At 38.6% G+C, this 21,564-nt stretch overlaps 1 protein-coding gene across 3 annotated transcripts in view; it reads right to left on the bottom strand.

Moving 5' to 3' along the window:
- osbpl8 (oxysterol binding protein-like 8) overlaps positions 1 to 21,564 on the bottom strand; it is a 268,722-nt gene that overhangs the window by 237,095 nt on the left and 10,063 nt on the right. Inside the window, exon 2 of one of the 3 annotated variants that reach the window (XM_051919551.1) lies at positions 18,296 to 18,408. The exons of the other annotated variants lie outside the window; for them this stretch is intronic. The gene's annotated coding sequence lies outside the window, so the exon portion shown is untranslated. The remainder of the gene's footprint in view (positions 1 to 18,295; positions 18,409 to 21,564) is intronic. 3 annotated transcript variants of the gene reach the window in all.

Genomic DNA, 21,564 nt, shown 5'->3' with positions numbered 1-21,564 from the left:
CTAAGGAATTCTCTGGCTAGAATTTTTGGATAGGCATCAAATCTCACACTATGGAAAGCACTGTAGTATTATGGTACAGAGTATAAAAGGATGAGAAGAGGAGTTTAGGCACAACAAGACAACCTGAATCAAGAGAGAGAGATACGGCTCAACAGTACTGTCATTCATGACTTTAATAGCACTGTCCACTTGCTGTCCTGCACTCTCCCTATCACCTCTTGTTCCTCCAAGGCCCCAGCCATCTTGATGTCGTACTGCTCACCTTACCACCTAGCCTTTGCACTTGACTTACAACTAAATGATCAACGTTACTCTTTCATAACCCTTTTTAAGGCCCACCCTTCTCCTTATTCAATAGGATCACAGGACCTTGTTATATTATAGATCCACAAGTACACTGCAATATCTCCCTGGGTTCAACCTGCTTTGAAGTTATTGTTTACTTTCTGAAAAAGCAATAAGCTACCAGTCTCCCATTTTACATGGAGGCAGCCAGGAGAAGACATTTTGTTTTTAAAGGAGTCACATGAGTATATTGACAGCTGCATTTATTTTAATCCATGGGAAGCAGATTGGCTTTCAGTTTGTACTTTAATAACCCTATGGCATTTCACAAGATGGATGTTGCTTTTAAGCCACTCAAAGCTCCACAGAGAACCTCCATTCATGAAATGATTCTGAAAAACAGTCAACATGTCAAAAAGGTTGAAAACAACTATAACTTAAATGATCTTCCTAAACCTAAAGAAATGGCATGATGGTTTCAGTGACACTATAATTTACTAGGGTGACCACCTGTGCCAGTGACAAGGACAGTACTGACTTCAGGCTATGTGTTCTGATAAATAACTGAAGAACATCAACAATTCTTCCTGGTTTATATATGTCCTGGATTTAACAAGCTGCACATCTAATTTTTCAATGCCACAAACATTACTTTGCCAAAACAAACGTCACAATATATTTACAACAGCTTGCAGAAAACTCCAAGACAGAACCCTGCTTATTATAAACAGCACTGCAACAAGAGAGCAAGAAGCAGACAAAACAGAACACAAGCATTTACTGTTGATACTTCAAGCACTGTGTGCAATCATAGGAGTATATTTGTGAAACTGCTTTTTTCCCCATGCCGTGATCCCTCTCTGATGATGATGAGATAAAGCAGGCCTTATGAAGGTGGACTTTAATCATGGACATACTGTACATCTTGCACAAGTGTCCCAATTTCAGACTTTGAAAATATGATCATGCTATAATTTACCATGAGTGTGCCACATTCATTGGCTGTCCATAATGTTCAGTGGCTGTAATAACGTTTACCTTTCATTTTTGTTATTCCCTGACATCTATCATGACTGAATACCTTTCCAAGTCTCACTTCATGAAAATTACTATGGCCATGCTCAAGCATAGAAAGAATTAATTAGTCTTGTTACACCATGCATACATTTTCTGAATTTTTTATGCCAGGGTTTTCCTGGTTTTTGTTTAGTTATTCAACTGATAATACATTTTTGTTAATTGCTTTTCTATTAGCTATATAATATATTCCTTCTTTTCTGCGGTGGGCTGGCGCCCTGCCCAGGATTTGTTCCCGTCTTGTGCCCTGTGTTGGCTGAGATTGGCTCCAGCAGACCCCCGTGACCCTGTGTTAGGATATAGCGGGTTGGACAATGACTGACTGACTGACTTACTTACTTCTTTTGTTGGTCTCTTCAGCCATACCCTTCTGTATCTTGTTATTTTAGATAACTAGTCAATTGTTATGTTGCAAGCAGACATGCCAGATTAGGCAGCTGCCATCAGGTGATGCTCGTAGTCTTTTTCAATAGTACCTGTGAGCTGTAAGAAGCACCTGCTGCCTTTACAGGTTACAGTAAAGGTTACATTTCATTCTGTTGTTCTGCTCAGTTTTTGCTTTAATGTTTATTATGGTTTTTAAATGTTTAGTTTTGGCTTTTCATGATTGATTTTTAACAATTACGAAATTAAGTTTTGGATTTTGGATCTTAGGTTTGTATTCATTTTGATTTTTTTCAGTTTTGTTACTTTCTAATAAGATCTGTGCTATAGATTTTAATGCTGTATTTTAAAATTCTGAATTTAACCTTTTATTTTAGGATTTGAACTTTGAAAATTAGGTATTATCATTTATATTTTATTATGTATTTATTATTATAGGTAGCGATGCTCCATTTTCATACCAAATGCATCGATTGGTAATTGATAAATTAGCCAATCTGAAAAAATGATTTTTTCAGAACCTGTTTAAGGCCAGTCAGTCAGTCAGTCAGACAGGATACTTTATTAATCCCAAGAGGAAATTCACATACTCCAGCAGCAGGTATAACAGACAATATCTTTGTATAATGTTAACGTTTAACCCCCAGGTTGGAATTCAACAGTCGCATAGTGTGGGGGCAAAACGATCTCCTCAGTCTGTCAGTGGAGCAGGACAGTGCCAGCAGTCTGTCGCTGAAGCTGCTCTTCTGTCTGGAGATGATACTGTTTAGTGGATGCAGTGGATTCTTCATGATTGACAGGAGCCTGCTCAGTGCCCGTCGCTCTGACACAGATGTCAAACTGTCCAGCTCCATGCCTACAATAGAGCCTGCCTTCCTCACCAGTTTGTCCAGGCGTGAGGAGTCCCTCTTCTTTATGCTGCCTCTCCAGCACACCACCGCATAGAAGAGGGTGCTCGCCACAACCGTCTGATAGAACATCTGCAGCATCTTAATGCAGATGTTGAAGGACGCCAGTCTTCTAAGGAAGTATAGTCGGCTCTGTCCTCTCTTGCACAGAGAATCAGTATTGGCAGTCCAGTCCAATTTGTCATCCAGCTGCACTCCCAGGTATTTATAGGTCTGCACCCTCTGCACACAGTCACCTCTGATGATCACGGGGTCCAGGAGGGGCCTGGTCCTCCTAAAATCCACCACCAGCTCCTTGGTTTTGCTGGTGTTCAGGTGTAGGTGGTTTGAGTCGCACTATTTAACAAAGTCCTTGATTAGGTTTCTATACTCCTCCTCCTGCCCACTCCTGATGCAGCCCACGATAGCAGTGTCGTCAGCGAACTTTTGCAGGTGGTAGGACTCCAAGTTGTATTGGAAGTCCGATGTATATAGGCTGAACAGGACCGGATTAATAATGATTCTGTAATTATCTAATTCTATTTTATTATCCACATTACTAACCGAGAATGCTAAACCGGATGGACGCAGGGACATCCGGCAGTGGGCAGTGGCCGCAAAAGATGTACTGCGCAGGCGCCCCACAACCCCCCCCCCACCCCCGCAAGCAACGGGAGCCGGATGGAATGCAACGTAAAATAAAAAATGAGGCGTCGCGCACAGAAAAAAGGAGTCAGACCACAGAAAAAAGGAGCACGAAACCCATTGCACACGAAACGGGACACACACAAAGAGGAGGATTCAACAAGCCCCTAGCACACAAAAAAAAAGAAGCTGCAAGCACCACACAAAGCCCATTGGACACGAAACGGGACAGACTACGGACATAGCACACGAAACGTACACAAAAACGACGATTCAGACCCACGACCACAGTAACATAAATAACAAATGACACACAAAGCCCCATTTCTAAATGAACCGTCCGTATTAAACATACGTCATCTCAACAGGTTCACAATATGCAGCATAGGTAGATCTCATTACAATGAGGCACTATTAACCGTTCAACCGCAGAAAAGGCTCCATATTAACAGTGAGTGCGATCCTCCTTATTACTTATCCATATTTCTCACGCTCAAGAACAAACAAGTCATGAATTCACGATCACGGGTACAAAACAATACCGCTCGGATAACGGGACCAAACACAATTCACACTATGCAGCATAGGTGGATTTCATTACAATGAGGCACTATTAACCGTTCAAGCGCAGAAAAGGCTCTATATTAACAGTGAGTGCGATCCTCCTTATTACTTATCCATATTTCTAGAAGAAAAAATGTCTCGGGGAGCGAGGAGACAAAATAAATAAATGCAGACGTCTACACCGCGCATCTCAAATGCCGGAAAACAAGCAGGCAAGGCTCCAAAAAGAGAAAGCTCAACTGACCGACATACAAAAACGGGCAAGGCTCAATACAAACAATGCACGCCATAAACTACAACGGGTTTCTCACACAGCACAGGCAAATCGATTACAGCTCCAAAACAACACGTCCCAAATACTGGACATACAACGACGCGCCTCTCAAACGGCACAAGCAAAACATACACGTCACGGACATCAACGACAGACACCTGCTAAACGCTTGCGTTAGCTGACAACGCGTTCAATAATGAGACCACTATTCAGGAAAATTCATTAGGATTAATGAATGTCATTTGCAATCATTGTCATTCACTTAACTTCCCTGAAGAAACAACTAGCAATACAAGTAATGAATTTACACGTTGTTCTCAAATGGGTCAAATTAGACTGCCTCCTTTACATTCATATCCTGAATATCCACAGAACCTTCCTAGGGTTACCACTTTTAATACAAAAAAATAAGGGACGCATACTGCAGCGGGGGCCACATCCGAGTGCCAACACTTTGCAGACTCTACTTAAAAGACCCGCCCTCCTCACTGAACAGTTAAAATGACCAATCAAAATAACGATGACATCAAGTATTACCCAATCAAAAGTAGGAAAGGAGGCATCTTCATAAAATGCGTGTGGGATGATTTGCATGAGACGCTGCTTTAAAAAAAATGATAAAAAAAATACGGGACAAAACCCGTCCCGTATTGATTCAAAACGGGATGCGCAATTTCATTCTCAAATACGGGACGATTCCATATTTTACAGGACGGGTGGCAACCCTGCCCATTACTAAACGAACCGTCCGTATTAAACATACGTCATCTGAACACATTCAAATTAGGCAGCATAGGTCGATCTCATTATACTGATCCACTATTAACCGTTTAACCGCAAAAAAGGCTCCATATTAACAGTGAGTGCGATCCTCCTTATTACTTATCCATATATCTAACGCTGAAGAACAAACAAGTAATGAATTCACGATCACAGGTACAAAACGATACAGCTCAAGTGACGGGACCAAACACACAAACCCACATGAAAAAAAAACAATACACGTCAGCGCATACAACGCGCTTCTGAAACCCCGGAAGAAAAAATGTCTCGGCTCCAAAAACGCAAAGCTCAACTAACACATTAACAGAAACGAGCGCAGATGGACAGACACAATGAACGTACACGCATACAGCACGCATCTCAAAGTGCTGCATCGAAACAGACAAGGGTTCAAAACGAAACACCTCGAGGCTCAGAGATACAAAAACGGCAGCGAAGGGACAAAATAAATAAATGCAATTCATGAAAATTCATTGGGATTACTGAATGTCATTTGCAATCATTATCATTCACTTAACTTCCCTGAAGAAACAACTAGCAATACAAGTAATGAATTTACACGTTATTGTCAAAAGGGTCAAATTAGACTGCCTCCTTTACATTCATATCCTGCATATCTACAGAAGCTTCTAACTGACGAAGTACCTGAAAGTGAAAACTTTATGAACTGCATTAGATCCTACAATAGTTCATTTGCTTTTGCATCTAATGCCATCCAGTCACTTACTCAACACCATTGATAAACTTCTACAAACGTTGATAAATAATAATATTCCCTTTGGAGCAAAGGTACTTTTATTAGGGGGAGATTTTACACAGTGCTTAGCTATTGTTACACATTCCATGCGCTCGGCTATTCTGCAGTCCACCCTAAAATACACAGACAATTGGCATTGCTTTCAAAAGAGTTACGGAGATATTTGGAACAGCAATCTCATTACACCAAATACCCCTTTTAACACAACAAACTAGATTATGTCCAAAAAATATTAATGTTGATCACATTAGTAACCAGGTCATTTCATTACTTCCTGGAGTTGCACAGCTCTTTCTAAGCTCTGACAAAGTTGACTCTGGTGACGACAATGACCATCTTAATTTCCCCTTAGAATATTTGAACACTATTAACCCAGCCGGATTAACACAACACAATCTTAGCCTTAAAAACGGAACAATAATCATGCTATTAAGAAACCTTAACACTAAACAGTGTTTATGCAATGCTACACGTTTAGTCGTCAACACCATGCCACACAATGTTATTGACGCAAAACTTCTTACAACATCACATGCTAACAAAACTGTTCTAATTCCTAGAATTAACCTTACAAGTTCTGACCTGGAATTACCTTTTACACTTAAACCGCGACGGTATCCGTCAATAAGGGTGCGCACATAAAGGCGACCTTCAAAAGGGCGAGCTCAATTGGGCGCGGCGAATAAAAGCGCACATAAATAAAAGCGATCTTCAAAAGGGCGACCTCAATTGAGCGCCGAATAACTGCGCGCATAAATAAAGGAGTGCTTCAAAAGGGTGACGTCAATTGGGCGCAGCGAATAAAGGCAAACGCAACAAAATTACAGAAAATTTATTAGATAAAGGCAATGATTGAACGTATAAAAAGGTGAAAGCAAGAATATTAAAACATCCAATTAATTAATGCATGAACTTCTAACGAACTACTTCTAACGAACTATTTCTAAAGCTCTCTATATTTCGTTGTTTTCAAAATTACAGAAAGTTAGATTAAGGCAATTACTGAATGTATAAAAAGGTGAAAGCAAGTTACACTTGAAGCTGTAGATTATGTGCAATGCCACGTAGATATTCAAGATGCGGTCTATTAGCAAAATCAAGGACAATTAATTTAATTCGCTCCGAAGGTCATCCTTTTCAAGCGCTCCTTTATTTGCGCGCGCATTTATTCGGCGCTCAATTGAGGTCGACCTTTTGAAGCTCGCCTTTATTTATGTGCGCTTTTATTCTCCGCGCCCAATTGAGGTCGCCCTTTTGAAGGTCGCCTTTTTGTGCACGCCCTTATTGAATAGAACCAACGGCGACAGTTCCCCATTAAACCTACCTTGGCCATGACCATCAACAAATCACAAGGACAAACAATACACAAAGTTAGCATCTGCCTCTCTGAACCCGTTTTTGGACATGCACAACTTTATTTGCTTCCTATATGCGGCATCTACACCTTCACACTATGCTATATCTCATTCATACATCACGCTGTTTGTAATTTGACAACACCAGGGGTTGGCGAGCGAAGCGAGCAGGGGGCGGAGCCCCCTAGTGTAATTCTATTTTACACAAGCTATTATGGTAGTTGAGGAATTGCACATGTCATTTTCTAGCTGAAACTTCCTGTAAACAGACAGCAGATAGTCGAGTGAATACAAAAATACGGGCTCTTACATTAAAGATAGTAGAGTAATAAACCAAGTCCTTTGCACGGAGAGGAACAGCAGACATACATGTTGTCCAGCTTAAGTTGATGTGTAACATAGCCTAATAGAGGTGCATCTTTGTCAGAGAATGACTTCAGACCTTTTCATTTTGCCCTCTAAATAAAACAGACACTCTTTGTGTGGACGATGAATTAGCTTGTGTTTAGTACAGTAACTCACATTTTTAATTAAAAAAAGAACAGTTAAATAGAATTTGCCCTTGACCTGTTTAGTAAACAATATGCTTGTTTTACTTAAGAGACAAAAAGTGTCAATTTTATATGTAAAGTTTTTGGGTATGTTGTTATTAGCCTTGTATCTTGATAAACATGTACACTGTAATTGCTTGTTATTTTGACAAGAAATTTATGTCATGTGTATTATGGATAAATATTGTGTGTACATGTTTTATTACTTTAAAAAAATATGTTTTTTATAAAGTATTTTTGTATTTTTAAGGTCAGTGAACAATAAGCTTAAAGAATTTCATTTTGTTAATAAAAAATGAACAGGCGACACAGCTAGTTATGAAGTAGACTAGTGAAAAAAAAATTTAAACGAATGAAGAAAGCAAATCTGAATTGGTATTGGAATTGGCCAGTTCTAATGACATAAAATCAGTGATCACCCCCCAACCCCCACCCCCCAAAAAAGCCCTGATTAGACCATCCCTAATTATAGTTTCATTTTTCTTTCCTTGTTCTTTTTTTTTCAATTTAGATATTTTGGATTTTTGTTTTGGTTTTCCTTTACTTAAATTTACTAATTTATATTAACTTTTATTTGTGTAGCCAAGGTTGTTTTGATACTTTCCAAAAGTGGTAAAAATAACAAAACATACACACTAGACATGTGTATCAGTCCCAGCTAACAATCGCTGTGTACATATGAGTGGGCATGCAAATGTGTATTCCAATGCACATTCACAGCAAAAGCAAAACTAATCTGTTACTGGCCAACTGATTTTCATTCTTTTTTTTTTTTTTAGCAGAAAGTAATCAAGATGGCAATACTCCAAATTTTAAAACGAAAAATAAAAACTCCAAGCAGGTACAAGATTTACTACAATGCTGCTGTAATTTTGTTCAGAGTAAACACAAATGAAAATAAGTTCTGTGTGGACAAGAGAAAGCTAACATGACAGTAATGTGTGGCTTTCAGGCACATTCATCACAATTTTGTCATGTATATTTTCCCAGGACAGGATAGGACAGGACAAAGTGATGGAGGGAAATGGACATACACATAAATGCCAGTAGATACAGAGAAGGAAAAAGGGAGAGAAAGAGACAAGCATAAACTGAGACAGAAGGCAAAACACACAAAGAGATAAACAAACAAACAGGCAGAAAGGAGGACAGGCATGAATGTGATGGCGCCAGACAGAAACAGGAAAACAGTAACAACAGTCAGAAAGGACCAGACTAATCAAGATAGGCATACATACACACAAAACAGGAGAGAATAACCTCTAGAAGGAATAAGATACATGCAAAGGGCAAGCTGAAAGACAGAAAGAATGGGAATGACAACTAGACACAGATAAAACATGCAGAAACACTGACAGCCTTTTCAAATAATACCTTGGCAGTTTCTGGTACTCCTGTACTCAATTTATATGAAGTTGAAGAGAGATTTCTGGGTTTGTTTCCTGTCTTGTGCCCAGTGCTGCTAGAATAGGGTCTGGTTCCCTGAAACCCTGAGTAGGATGAACCATCTTTGAGAATGTTATGTTGTTGGGTGATGCAGTGTTAGCGTTGCTCCTTATAGCTCAAAGACACCAGGCTAGAATCCTGGTGCTGTCATTGTTTATGTGGAGTTTGAAGGTTCTATCTTATTCTTCTTTCAGCTACTCCAATTTTTCTTCTAGTCTCAAAGATATGCAAGCATACTGGTTTGTAAATGACTGTGTGTGTGTGTGTGTGTGCGTACGCGCATAAATAGGTCTTGCATTGTAGTGCCACTGTTCCAGGGCTGGCTCTAACCTTGTTCTGTTTGCTTTTGAGACAGTCATGGCTCCTTGTGGCCATTTAATGGATAAGCAGATTACAAATGGATGGATGGAGGGATAGATGGATGGACAAACATACAGGAGAAAAAGTGTTTTTTTGCATACAGGACTGACTCACTGACTGAAAACAATCTGGTGTTATTCACCTGGGTGAGTGTTTCCAGATGGAACAGGCTCAAGTGTGCCTTCACAGTGCATCTCCTCTGCCTTTGTTTTCATATTTAGAGTACCGTATGATGGCCTGCTCCCTACCTATATGCAAAATGACACTCAGCACTGCCATCATTATCTCCAGTTACACTAAAGTGATGAACACAGACAGAATGAGACTTAATTGAATTTTTATCCCTTTTCAAGTACCACATTAAACATTCCTCTGTTTAGTCCTTCTTTCTCTAAGGATATTACTTTCTCTAAGGAAATTTTTTTCTATTACTTCATAGTATTTATCAATTCATTCATTTTCTGAATTAATTTTTCCATGTATATACTACGGGTAAAAATGCTATGGGTAAATTCTGGCAATTTGGCATTTACAATAGAAAATAATGGCATTTCCTATTAGACAATAATGTTAATGTACTTTAGTTATTCGTTTAGATGTGCAACATTGGGTGCTGTACAATCTTGACCTTGTTCTTAGGTACGTTTACCGATTAAGGTGTTCAGAGTACCAAAATTTGCATCTCTTTTGGCTCTTTTTTTATTATATTAACTCTCTTAACAGCAGTCCTTTTCACCTCTTTTGACAAGGTATAACACACGGTTTACATCAAATGCATGTTTTGCAATTAATTTTTCACAAATGTAGCTGCCAACTGTTTCAACCTTGTATCGAATCAGACACTATTTTATTACTGTGAACAATTGAGAGCACTCACAGCACCTGCAACAACATGTCATTCACTTTTCCCACTAGTCCACTGATGTCTTCAAGTGCCAATATATAATTTGATTTTACAGAAAGGCTTTTCCCTTACAACAGGCTTTACTTATTTTGAACACATGAAATGTGCTCTCCGCACACATGCCACACATTTACATGTTTAATATACATGTGTAATAAAAATCAAGTGCTGACAGTTTATCATAAATCAGAAGCTTACCATCTGTCAGGTCTCATTTACAAGAGCATCAATGCTCTTTGTAGTTCAAAATCACCACCCTTACTTAGAGCGCCACCTTCATGAGGTGTTGGATTGGTTTAGAAATATGACATTTAATGAGCTAATGGCTTCTGCCAGCAAAATTCACTCATGGCTATCTCCGGACGTGTGCATTATATGTCTGGTTACGCAAGACTAGCTAGATCCTAACCAGTACAACATCCCTCAAGACACTAAATGGCAGGTGACCCAATATATTATTGCAATGCCTTACTCTCTGTTAAAAGTAACTGCAAGGCTTATTAGGCTCACCTGAGTGTTGATAAAAAATAGCCAGCCATGTCGCTGAAACTTGCTCTATATAGCATGTGGTTATGGTCAAGAATTTTAGTAGTTGTTCTAAAAAACATTATCAATGACAAACCACAGAATCCAACTGATTTAGACAGGTACCCTTTATGGGTTTCAACAGTTTAAGCAGAATGGGGAGAGAAACAAAACTTATCATGCATGCCATTTCCGATGTTAAAAACACATTGTTAATGTTAATGGAGAATGGCCAGACTATAAACACTCAAATAATAGCTCATTAAAAAACAGATGTACAGAGCAGAGAAGGAGACAACAACAGTTTGTTCTCATGTCAGCTAAGAATAAAGAAATGTGGCTAAAGAGGACAAATGATCACCAAAACTGGACAATGAAGAACTGGAAGAATGTTTCCTTGTTGATAAGTCTTGATTTCGTTCATTTGGTAGGTTTAGAATTTGGCATAGGCAGCTTAAATCCATGAATCCATTCTGCTTTGTGTCAGACTGGTGGTGGTAGTAGTGTAATGGCGTGGGAAATGTTTTTCTAATTGCATTTGGCCTCTTTGTAACAACGGAGTCTAAATGCCACACTGTAGCAAAGCTAAGAATTGTTGCTGTGTCCATCCAGTAATGGCCACAGTTTAACTTTCCATGTCGCAATGCAAAGGAGTTATCTCAAACTGGTTATCTAATTAGGAGGGTAACTTCAGTTTACTTCAGTAGCCTCCACAGTCCTTGGACCTCAAGATAATAGAAAACATTTGGAAAGGGGTGGATGAGAGGTTCCCGGCATGGATTTATGACTAAAAAACTGCAGGCTCTATGATGAAAATTCCAGCACCTTGTTATACTACAAAGAATTCAAGTATCCTCAACTCAAAGAAGTCCTACCCAGTTCTAGATAGGTGGAACTAATAAAGGCACAGAATGAATGCCTGTTTACTGTATTGAAAACAGGTGGCTAAAAAGAATTATATTGTCCTTGTGACACATGACAATAAAGCAACTAAATGACTTCTTTCAAACGATTTGCCACCTTCATGTAGGGTCTCTATATTGGAAAATCTTCCATCATTGTCATCTGTGGAACACTTCTTTGCATGATACCCCTTTCTCCCTCATATCCCCTTTGCACAGTCCATCCACTTTCTCTTTGGTCCTCTGTCCAGACACCTCCATATTCACAGCTCTTCTCCACATATTGTTTAACAGAGTTCTTATGACATACCCTTAACACTCTGACCCTTTTTCCTGCATTTGTTTAGAGATTTACCCAACTTTAACTGTACCTCTGATCCACTCATTCCAGATCTAATCAAGCTTTATTACTCCACACATCCATTTTAAGATCCTCATTTCTGTAGCATCCAGTTTCCTTTCATGCACCTTTTTAATGTTCCAAACTTCTGATCCATACAGTAATGCTGCTCTGACCGCCATTTTATACAATTTACCCTAACTAAGCAACTAACTAACAGATTTGTCTTATTTGTAAAATTAATACTGTTCTAAAATCTGGCAGTGTCAACAAATTAAATAAATGCATCTGGTGACTGGCACATCACTTGACAACCAGTTCCATTCCTGCCTCCAACTCATTGTGTGACCCTGAGTACATCACTTGATCTACAGTATAATAAATGGTCTAAGTGACTTGTCTTTAATAGGTTACCTGTGCTTCAATTCTGAAAGATTTACAAGGAAGATAATAATATATCTTATAGATTTCTGGGTAAATTTGTCAGTCAAATATGCATGTGGATTAAAAACAACTGCTGACAAATCAAAAGAAAGAGATACGAAACATTGACAGCACATTTTGGACTGATCAATAGAACAAAGTAGAAGAACTTTTTGATATACTGTTCCACGGTTTATGGTAGCTGCTCAGGTTAAAACATCATAAACAGAACACTTTCAAAAAATTCTCTCTCATAATCAATCAGTGCTTTTAAATAGCTCATAGCTATCAGAATAATTCATTCTCAATCTAGTGCAATATTATATCCAGGCAAAATTGGGTACAATGCTGGCACCAATCCTGGATTGCATGCCAGTTCATTACACACCCAGCTCATGAACACACCCAGCTAAATTAGTATCCACAGTTAACCCAACAGTCATCTGTTTGGAATGTGGGAGGAAATTTAAAGAACCTAGGGAACCCCCACATACACACAGGAAGATCATACTCACTTAAAAAGTGACCAGGACTTTGAAACCAAGAAGCAACAGTGGTAAGCACTACACTACCAAAGACAAACTAAATCTTACTAATATCATTAGATTATGATTGCTGGGGAAAACAAGGTGATGGTCTCCAGTTATTTCGCAAACGTTCACTTAATTCTCTGCTAGTAAAACTGAAAAAGTAGGTCAGATTTAAAGCAGTGCATCCTATCAATTCTGTAAGCCTTTTCACCATTATCTTTATAATACTGCTAATAATTCACAGCCAGGCCACTCCACAGAGTTCAACTGACTATCTTTTAATCAAAATTGATGGTCAATGCTTAGGTTTTTCCGAGGATTACCAGCAACTGACAGATGCTAAATAGAAGGCAATTATATGCTATTGGATGCAAACTATTCTGTTCAGGAAGTAACAGCTTTTGATTTATCCTGTGACCATGAGAGTCGTGCAAAATATTAAGAACATAAACTCTGCCTTAAAACTGCTGTAGTTCTTACTTTGCTCTCCTTTGTGACTGGCTGCACTAAAATTGACAGGTGAAAATGTGAAGTACTTAACCTGAAATGTGCACCTTTATTTGGTATTTCTAAAATAAAGAGGTAGACTCTATTGTCATGGTGAAAAAAATGAAAAAACAAAACACAGATACAGGGCCCGACGTCTCAGCAAGTTACATTTTCATTGGGAACGTCTGACTGAACAACATTAATTTACAAGATGGGTTACCTGACTTCTTCAAAACATAGTGGGCATCAGTTATGGTGCCATTGGTTAATAAGGAGTATGAAAGGTAATATGTAACTAAAGAAGTGCTTTTGTGTATACAAGAGATGTAGTTTTGTTATTTTTTTAAACTAGGGCTAATATTATTGGCAGGGAGTGTGTGGTAGTGTTTAAGGCTTGGAACCTAGAATGTCAAACCCTGAGGCTGTGGGCTCAAATCCTGTCACTGACACTTTGTGACCATGAGCAAGTCTTTTCACCTACCTGTGCTCGAATTTGTAAAGCAATTGGTAAAACAAAATGAACCCAAATGTACCTGAAAATGGTCTAAGTCACGATGGATAAAGGCATCAGTCAAATAATAAGTAATATAAATAATATTAATAGATCATGGGAGCTGCTTACTCTTGAATGTGCTCCTCACATTTGTCCATAAAACATTCCTGCTTTATATCAGTTTCCTGCTTTTCTTAGTGACTTTGTTTTTGTTGATGGTCATTGCAAAAGACAACTTTGCAGAAAAGGGTAATCTTTTGAATTGAAATGGGTTATCAGCAAGAAAAATTTGAAATTTTAGTATATACAGTATTATCATAATTAGATGTTTACAATTTTCATGTTTGCATCGTTCACTCAGATACAGTATTTCTTTGCATGTTTTTCATTAGTTGTATGTATTCCCCATTGTAAAGTCCACAGATATGAATGTATATGCATAGCAGTGCTTGAAGTGGATATACTGTACGTAAGTGCCGATACCCTATGTGTTACTCTGATATTTTAACATGGAGAGTGTGCAGCAATACCCCATTAGATTTTCAACTATTACTATCTAATACCAAGGCTTCTGCCTTTACAGCACCACGATCAAAGAGTAAGGGTGGGAGATGGGATCAGGTTTTAGCACAGCAACTAGGTACTGAAGGTCCACAGAGCAGAATAGATAACCAAGATGAGAGCTGGTACACATCTAAGAGTGCCAGTAGTCAACAACAAAAAACACCACCTGCTAACCACTGCATTTTTCTTGAACTTGACCGTACTTTCTCTTTCCATCCTTCAACATGATCATATCTCCTTTCTCTGCCCAGGACACCACCCCAATTTTCAATCGTCCATACACACAATTGGTTAGTGGTTCTATCCATATGGCCTGTCAATCACTTCTGCTGCATCCATCATTTGCATACATCATGCTCACAGTGCAGTGCAAAGCATGTAAGTTAGCATAATATTAATAAATATTGACAAATAACAATCTGGATATTTTTCTTTTTTTCTATAACATGTCCTAATTTCATTCAGATTATGTCAAGGCATTTTTGAGATTTTGAGGCATCTACATTTTCTATTTTACGTTGGGTTTTAACCTCTAAATATTGATATATTTCTCAATATCTCAATGTTCCTTCTTAGCAGATAACCTACTGACTGAGCTTGGCTAGCCAGCCAAATTTCACCCTTGTAAGTAAACAGTAAATAGTGTTTTTATTGATGAGTGAGGGAGTCCATCAACTTTGCATTATATATATTGTATTACATTTGGCTAACACAAAAATGTTACAACTGTTTATAAATATGACAGTTAAAGCACAGACAGGTTCAGGGACTTGTTCGGGATCACATAGTAAGTCTCAGGGAGAAATCAGCAGCCTTTGGATTTTAAGTCCAATGTCTTGGCCAGTATATACCACACTGCCTGCTCAATTATCACACTTATATGGTTCCCTGAAGTTTGTTTCATATGTTTATTAGTATTAATTCGCTTTGATTTTAAGTGTTGACTAAACATAGATACTCATGTTTATTAATATGCAATAGTTGATTCCATTCTTATTTTTTGATGTATACGTATTAAAATAACTGTAATGTTAATACAGGAATACGATTATAGAGGTCCTATTTTTAAAGTCAGATCTGATTCCTCCATCACATGACTTTCTCCACATAAACCTGTGGCTTTACTATAGCCAGTAGGGCTCTGGCAATGCTCCTCCTGTTCCTCCTTGCACAAAGGAGCAGATACTGGTCCTGCTGCTGGTCTGACCAGCATTCCTCGTGTAACTGCCTATCTTCTGGTATCTCATTCATGTTCCTGCAGCAAACATTCTTGTGATAGCACATCTGGATGTACCATCCTGGAGGAGCTGGACTACCTGTCTGGAACCTGATTTGGCTGCAGCTACCACCTCATGCTAACAGTAGTGACAAGAACACTAGCAAAACGCAAAACTGGCGAAGAATCAGTCAGGAAGGATAAGCAGAGAGTAGTGGTCTGTGGCCACCACCTGCAAAACTATTCCCTTTTTGGGGGTAATCTTGTTGTTGCCTCTCCAGTACACCTGTCACTTTAATTTGCACCAAAGTAGGTGAAGTTGATTCTTAATCGCTTATGCCTCCTAACTGGACAGATTGATATCCCTGAAGCTTAATTAACTTGATGTTAGACTATGATGATTAATGTTCCCTTAATTTTTTTGAACAGTATATTTTTTAACGTGCTGGTGTAGAATTTGGACTGCTGTCTATTAATTCATGTATTTCATTTCTACCGCACACAATGTGGACATTTTAATCAAATTAACTTTCAGCTGTGGCACATGAGAAGCCCTGCATTGAGTAAACAAGCTTGTTATTACACTTCTACAGTTTTTAGATAAAACCAGTTTCCTGCACAAATCTGGATTCATGGCATAGGAATAAGGGTATTATCCCAATGACTGCAGCTGTAGTCACAAAAGATCTGGAAAGGCAAGAAGTCAGGGTTTGGCAGCTTCATCAGAAGAACCTTCCTTCACCATTTTGCAGCCAGACTCAGCATGAGTGACAATCAACACAGCTGTGATCATAAAAAAAAAAAATTAATTTCACGACTAATTTCAGCTGCAAGCACAAAACATTGAGGTTTGACCTTCAGTATTTCGAAATCATGAGACATTAATGGATGGTAATAATGGTCTCAGGTAAAGAAAAAATAAATGCAAGTGGTGTTGATCACTGTTAGCTTCAGGTCAGAAATGAGCTATTAGCTGCAGTTTGACAGCAATTTTCAGCTCAGGGATGAGGTGAATGGTCCTTTCTGTGCCTACCACAGAGTCAACAACAATTTGCATGTGATGCTTTGAATACCACCAGCAAGTATTCCATTTTTTCCCCAGATACTTTAGGTTACAAAATATATTTATATCCATCCATTATCTGTCCCTGCATTGTGCAAATCAGGGTTAGGGGATGATGGCACCTATTCAAAGCCTAGCACTCGGACCTAGCACTGAAGGTACACCAGTCCAGCATGAGCCACATTCACGCCCACAACCATACATCTTTGGAATGGGAGAGGAATACTAAAGAACCATGGAACAAAATATAACAAAATATACCATATACAGTACATACAGACATCAGGGGAGAACTTGAAAATTCCACACAGACAATGTTCCAGTCTCCTCAAGCTATTGGGCAGCAGTACTATGCACTACACAAACCCAAATTTTTAATACATGTAGGTTCAAGTGGAAGCCATGAAGACTTTAAAAGAATACCTGGATACCATTTTAGGACAACTTACAGTAGCTACTGACCAATCAAAATAACCTGAAGGACTAGGTTTCTTCCCTAGTATGTCACACTTCTCATGTTTTTATATAAAATACTTGATACAACTATTAAAGACAACTGCTTTCAGTGTGTCCTGTGATGAACAGGTCTGGTTTTCCTTTGCACCCAATGCTACTGAGATTCCCATGACCCTTAAAACAATAGAATAAATAGAACAAAAAGACAGATACATGCTATAGAATTTTAATCAAATATTTTTAATTAATACATGGTAATTTTAACAATTTAATGCAAGCGTATACTTAAATGAAGTTGTACTTAAGTTGTAACAATTGAAAATCATAAGGAAAGGGAATGAAGATAACTAAAGGGTTAACTAAATGCAGCTTAAAGCTTGAGCACGTGAGGATTGTCTCATCTTAAGAGGAACCATCAAGGTAGTTGCTAAGGTTAAAATGAAGTAGATGTGTACTGAACACTGCCTTAAACAGCGAGGTCAAACTAGTGAGGCAGCCCAAACAACCCTACTATGAAGCGAAAATAAGATTAATGAGAAAACCCGTAGGTCACCCCTGTTAACGAAGCGATGTTTTGAATAATGGAAGAATCGACATGTATACGAAGTTACTGGTGGTAGTAGTCAATTGGCTAAGATGATAGAATTCTGCATATTAAGAATATGATGTCATAATATATTAGATAATGTAATGGTAATAGTAAAGTATAAAAGGGAATGAATTGTATTAATGATTGCGCACTCAATGGACTGAGACATTTGTGCACATCTATGTGCAAATAAAGAATCATTCTGCATTTTCATCTTGTCTCTGAGAATGATTTATTTGAATATAGAGGAAAGTTTTTCCACAATAATGCAGAGAACATAAAACAGTAAAAACATTGAGACAGTCGATTGTGTCAAAGAGCTTTTCATCAAGCAGTAAGCTGCTCTAATGACACCATAAAACAGAGAAGAGCCCAAACTGGACAAGCCTGCCCCAGAGAAACCACCCTAACAGTGATAAGCTCAAGTAGTAACCTGAGCAGAGGGAATCTTCCTTTGGTTTTAACTGGCAAAAACACCTGCCTTCCTCTTTACTGGTAGAGCGAGTCCGAAGTTCCTGTCAGGAGCATCACCCATGCAAACAGTACCTAGTTAGAAACATAAAAGTAAATACCATGTGTGTCATGCTTGTTCACAAAACTCTTCAAGTTAGTCATTATTTTAGATATTACAAAAATTACTTGATATGTATTTTTTTTGTGGTGGGATTGTCCTTGTATGGGGCTGTTTTTCTTACTCTGTCCTGGGCACCCTGAAAACACCCTCTCTATAAAGACATCCCAAGTACCACCCTTGATAAAAATTTTGATGGTGGTAAGCTGTTTTGCATCTTTATCAAATATGCACCTCTTATTGTACCAAATGGTACAACTGTGGACTCACAGAAGACATTTCTTATCAGGGTGCTTTGACGGGTTGATCTATGCACCATTACTCCAAATGCAGCTAGGGAGGCTTATAGATCTCTAGATTTTCTTTTAGGATTGCCTAAGGGCTCGTTTATACTTCACACTCAGAACACATACGCGCCTGCATCATGGCTGCCACGTGTTCTCAGCGTTCATTTGATGTGTCCTCTGAGCAGGTCCTCAGAAATTAACGCGACACGTGCGCGAGTTGCAGTACCAGCAAAAAATCGGGCGGCACAGTGTGCTAAAAGTTGGAATGTGACGTCAGAGTCCCTGGTTACTATCTACATGTGACAGAAAGCCGCTTTGCAGATCCTACGAGATCGGTGTGCATGCTTCAATGTTTGATGAATGGTTCGATGTGGTGAAGAAAAATGATGACATACAGATGTATTCGTGGTGCTTTTATATTCAAGCATCGCATATTCCCGATCATAATGACACGATACATTTTAAAAGTCTCACGTACCGTCTTCTGTGCCGTCTTTTTTTTCTAGGGCTTCCTCCAGTCCTGACAGCAGCAGATCGCCAGCAATAGATCGCCACACTGAGCACATTAAATGTATGATATTCCAACTTTCTGCACATTTAGAATCCTTAGATTTATACATAATATCACTTTCATGATGAAATGCATTAAAGTATTATGTTACATTTTACAGATAAATCTGTAATTTCGTTTAAATAATGAATACTGTTAATAATTACACACATGCGGGTGACACGGTGGCGGAGCATTAGCGCTGCTGTCTCGCAGGGAGTCACGTCGCTGATATTCCCTGCCTGGAATTTACATGTTTTCCTGCTGGATTTCCACAGTGGGCTCTGGTTTCCTTCCAAAGATAGGCAGATTTGGTTATACTAAAATGACGCTAGTGTATGTGCGTGCGCTTGTATTCACCTTGCGATGAGCTGATCCTTCGTCCAGGGATTGTTTCTGCCTTGTGCCCAATGTTTGCTGAAATGGACAAATCAATGGACTGATGGATTTAAAAATTAAACATCATTTTCAAAGATATTGCGGTAAGGTGTCATCGGAATTTAATGGCTGTTCCAGGCAATTCACAACACAGTGAAGCCAAACCTGTTCTCACTGTGATAATATCTCACACTGCCACCTGGTGGAATCCTCCAGATTTACGTAAAGTACACGCGCAAGTATAAACAGTACAACACTTCCGTAGCAGAAGCGTCCGCTGCAGCATGCGCCATGTGAAGTATAAATCTGGCCTTATTATTCTCCTTATGGCCCCGCAGTTTTATAAGGTATCACTTTAAATAGCTTCCACTTGTACATTAATTGTCTAACAGTCCCACTCTGTTTGAAATTGCTTAATAACCCTGTCCTGACTGATGATCATTCACTGCTTTTTGTCTCAGTTCTGATGATGTTCCTTTAGTTTGAGCCATGATACCAGAATTACCTGCTTTATTACAACTATTTATGTTTGCTCCTGCCTAGCACATGGTTTCAGTCCTCCAATTGCCTTGGTTAGCTTAGTTATTTGTAACTGACCCAGCTGATCCTACTTTATCTTCATATCAGTCATAGAACTAATGCTGTGTTCATGTGCTATTGAACAGACAGGAAATACAAGTTCCACAGTTGGAAATTTCATGTGAATGTCCTTCAAAGTGGGAGCTCCCAGATGCACAGTTCAAAGAAATAATGTGACCTGAATTGTCAAGGTTGTACATTAACACTGACCTTTAACCTCAGTAAATAATGTATAGCAAAAGTGTAGTCAAACTGCATTTAAAATGAAGTTACACACATTCATTTGTTTAGTTTGCACTTCGTTGTCATGAAAAAATTTGAGCTTATCTGAAACTGCTTTTTGTGCAGGACAACTCGGATAAACGGAAGAGGATGGATAGATGGATGGATGAAGTAACAAATAATTCAACAGTGTTCTCACGTTTTTTCCCAAACCTCCAACATGCAATTCACACGAATGCTAGTAAATGTCACAACTGGAAACTCTGAAAGTTCTTAAAGCATGTGAATGCAGGATAAGGATGCACATATTATTGCAGCCACACAATTTCTATATACCATTTTATTATTTAGATTCATGGATATTTTCTTTCAAAATGCTTTAATTGGGCCATGAATCTGATTGAAAGTGTTTGGAAAAACAGGACACCTCAAAATATGCAACAGGTTAACAAACTTTCAAGTTTGACTATATTTAAGCATTTTTCTACATCATCTCTCATGGACAATTACCACTCTGTGATGTAACAAATACATGAATTATTTTGTAATCTGCATATCTTTTTAGTTTTGTGGCTTTGCTCTGTGTTACTTTTTCTAGGACTAAAAATTTCAAACAGAGCTGTGCTTGTTTTGTAATGATATCCTACATATCACGAGGTAACCATAAACCTTGACAACTTTTTAAAGTATTAGTATATTGTGACAACTTTGTTATGAACTAAAGAAAAATGTGATGCTCTAAATCAGTGTTTCTCAAACTGTGTGCCGCGGCACACTAGTGTGCCACGGAAGATTTGCAGATGTGCCGCGGGAGTTTCTACAAATATTTGAAATTTATACAGGTTTTCAGAACGCTACACGTGCAGCGTTACACAGGTCTGCCTACTATTACATTTTTATCCTACGTTGCGATGACGTCCCCACTTGCAACGACCAGTAATAGTAGCCCGCACTCTCCCCTATTCTCTGCCCTGCTAAATCGGAACGCTACATTTTGACGGAAAGGGGTGTTAGCTATTCAGGTTATGGAATTTTCCACTATACATATATTATTATAATGACTAAAATGTAGGCCGCCCTAGCAGACGCACAGCAGTTTTTGAATTGGTAACGAT

This window comes from Erpetoichthys calabaricus, chromosome 1, assembly GCF_900747795.2.
Source record: "Erpetoichthys calabaricus chromosome 1, fErpCal1.3, whole genome shotgun sequence".
Lineage (NCBI taxonomy): Eukaryota > Metazoa > Chordata > Cladistia > Polypteriformes > Polypteridae > Erpetoichthys > Erpetoichthys calabaricus.
The sequence above is the reverse complement of the archived record's forward strand: the minus strand, read 5'-3'. Positions and strand labels throughout refer to the sequence as shown.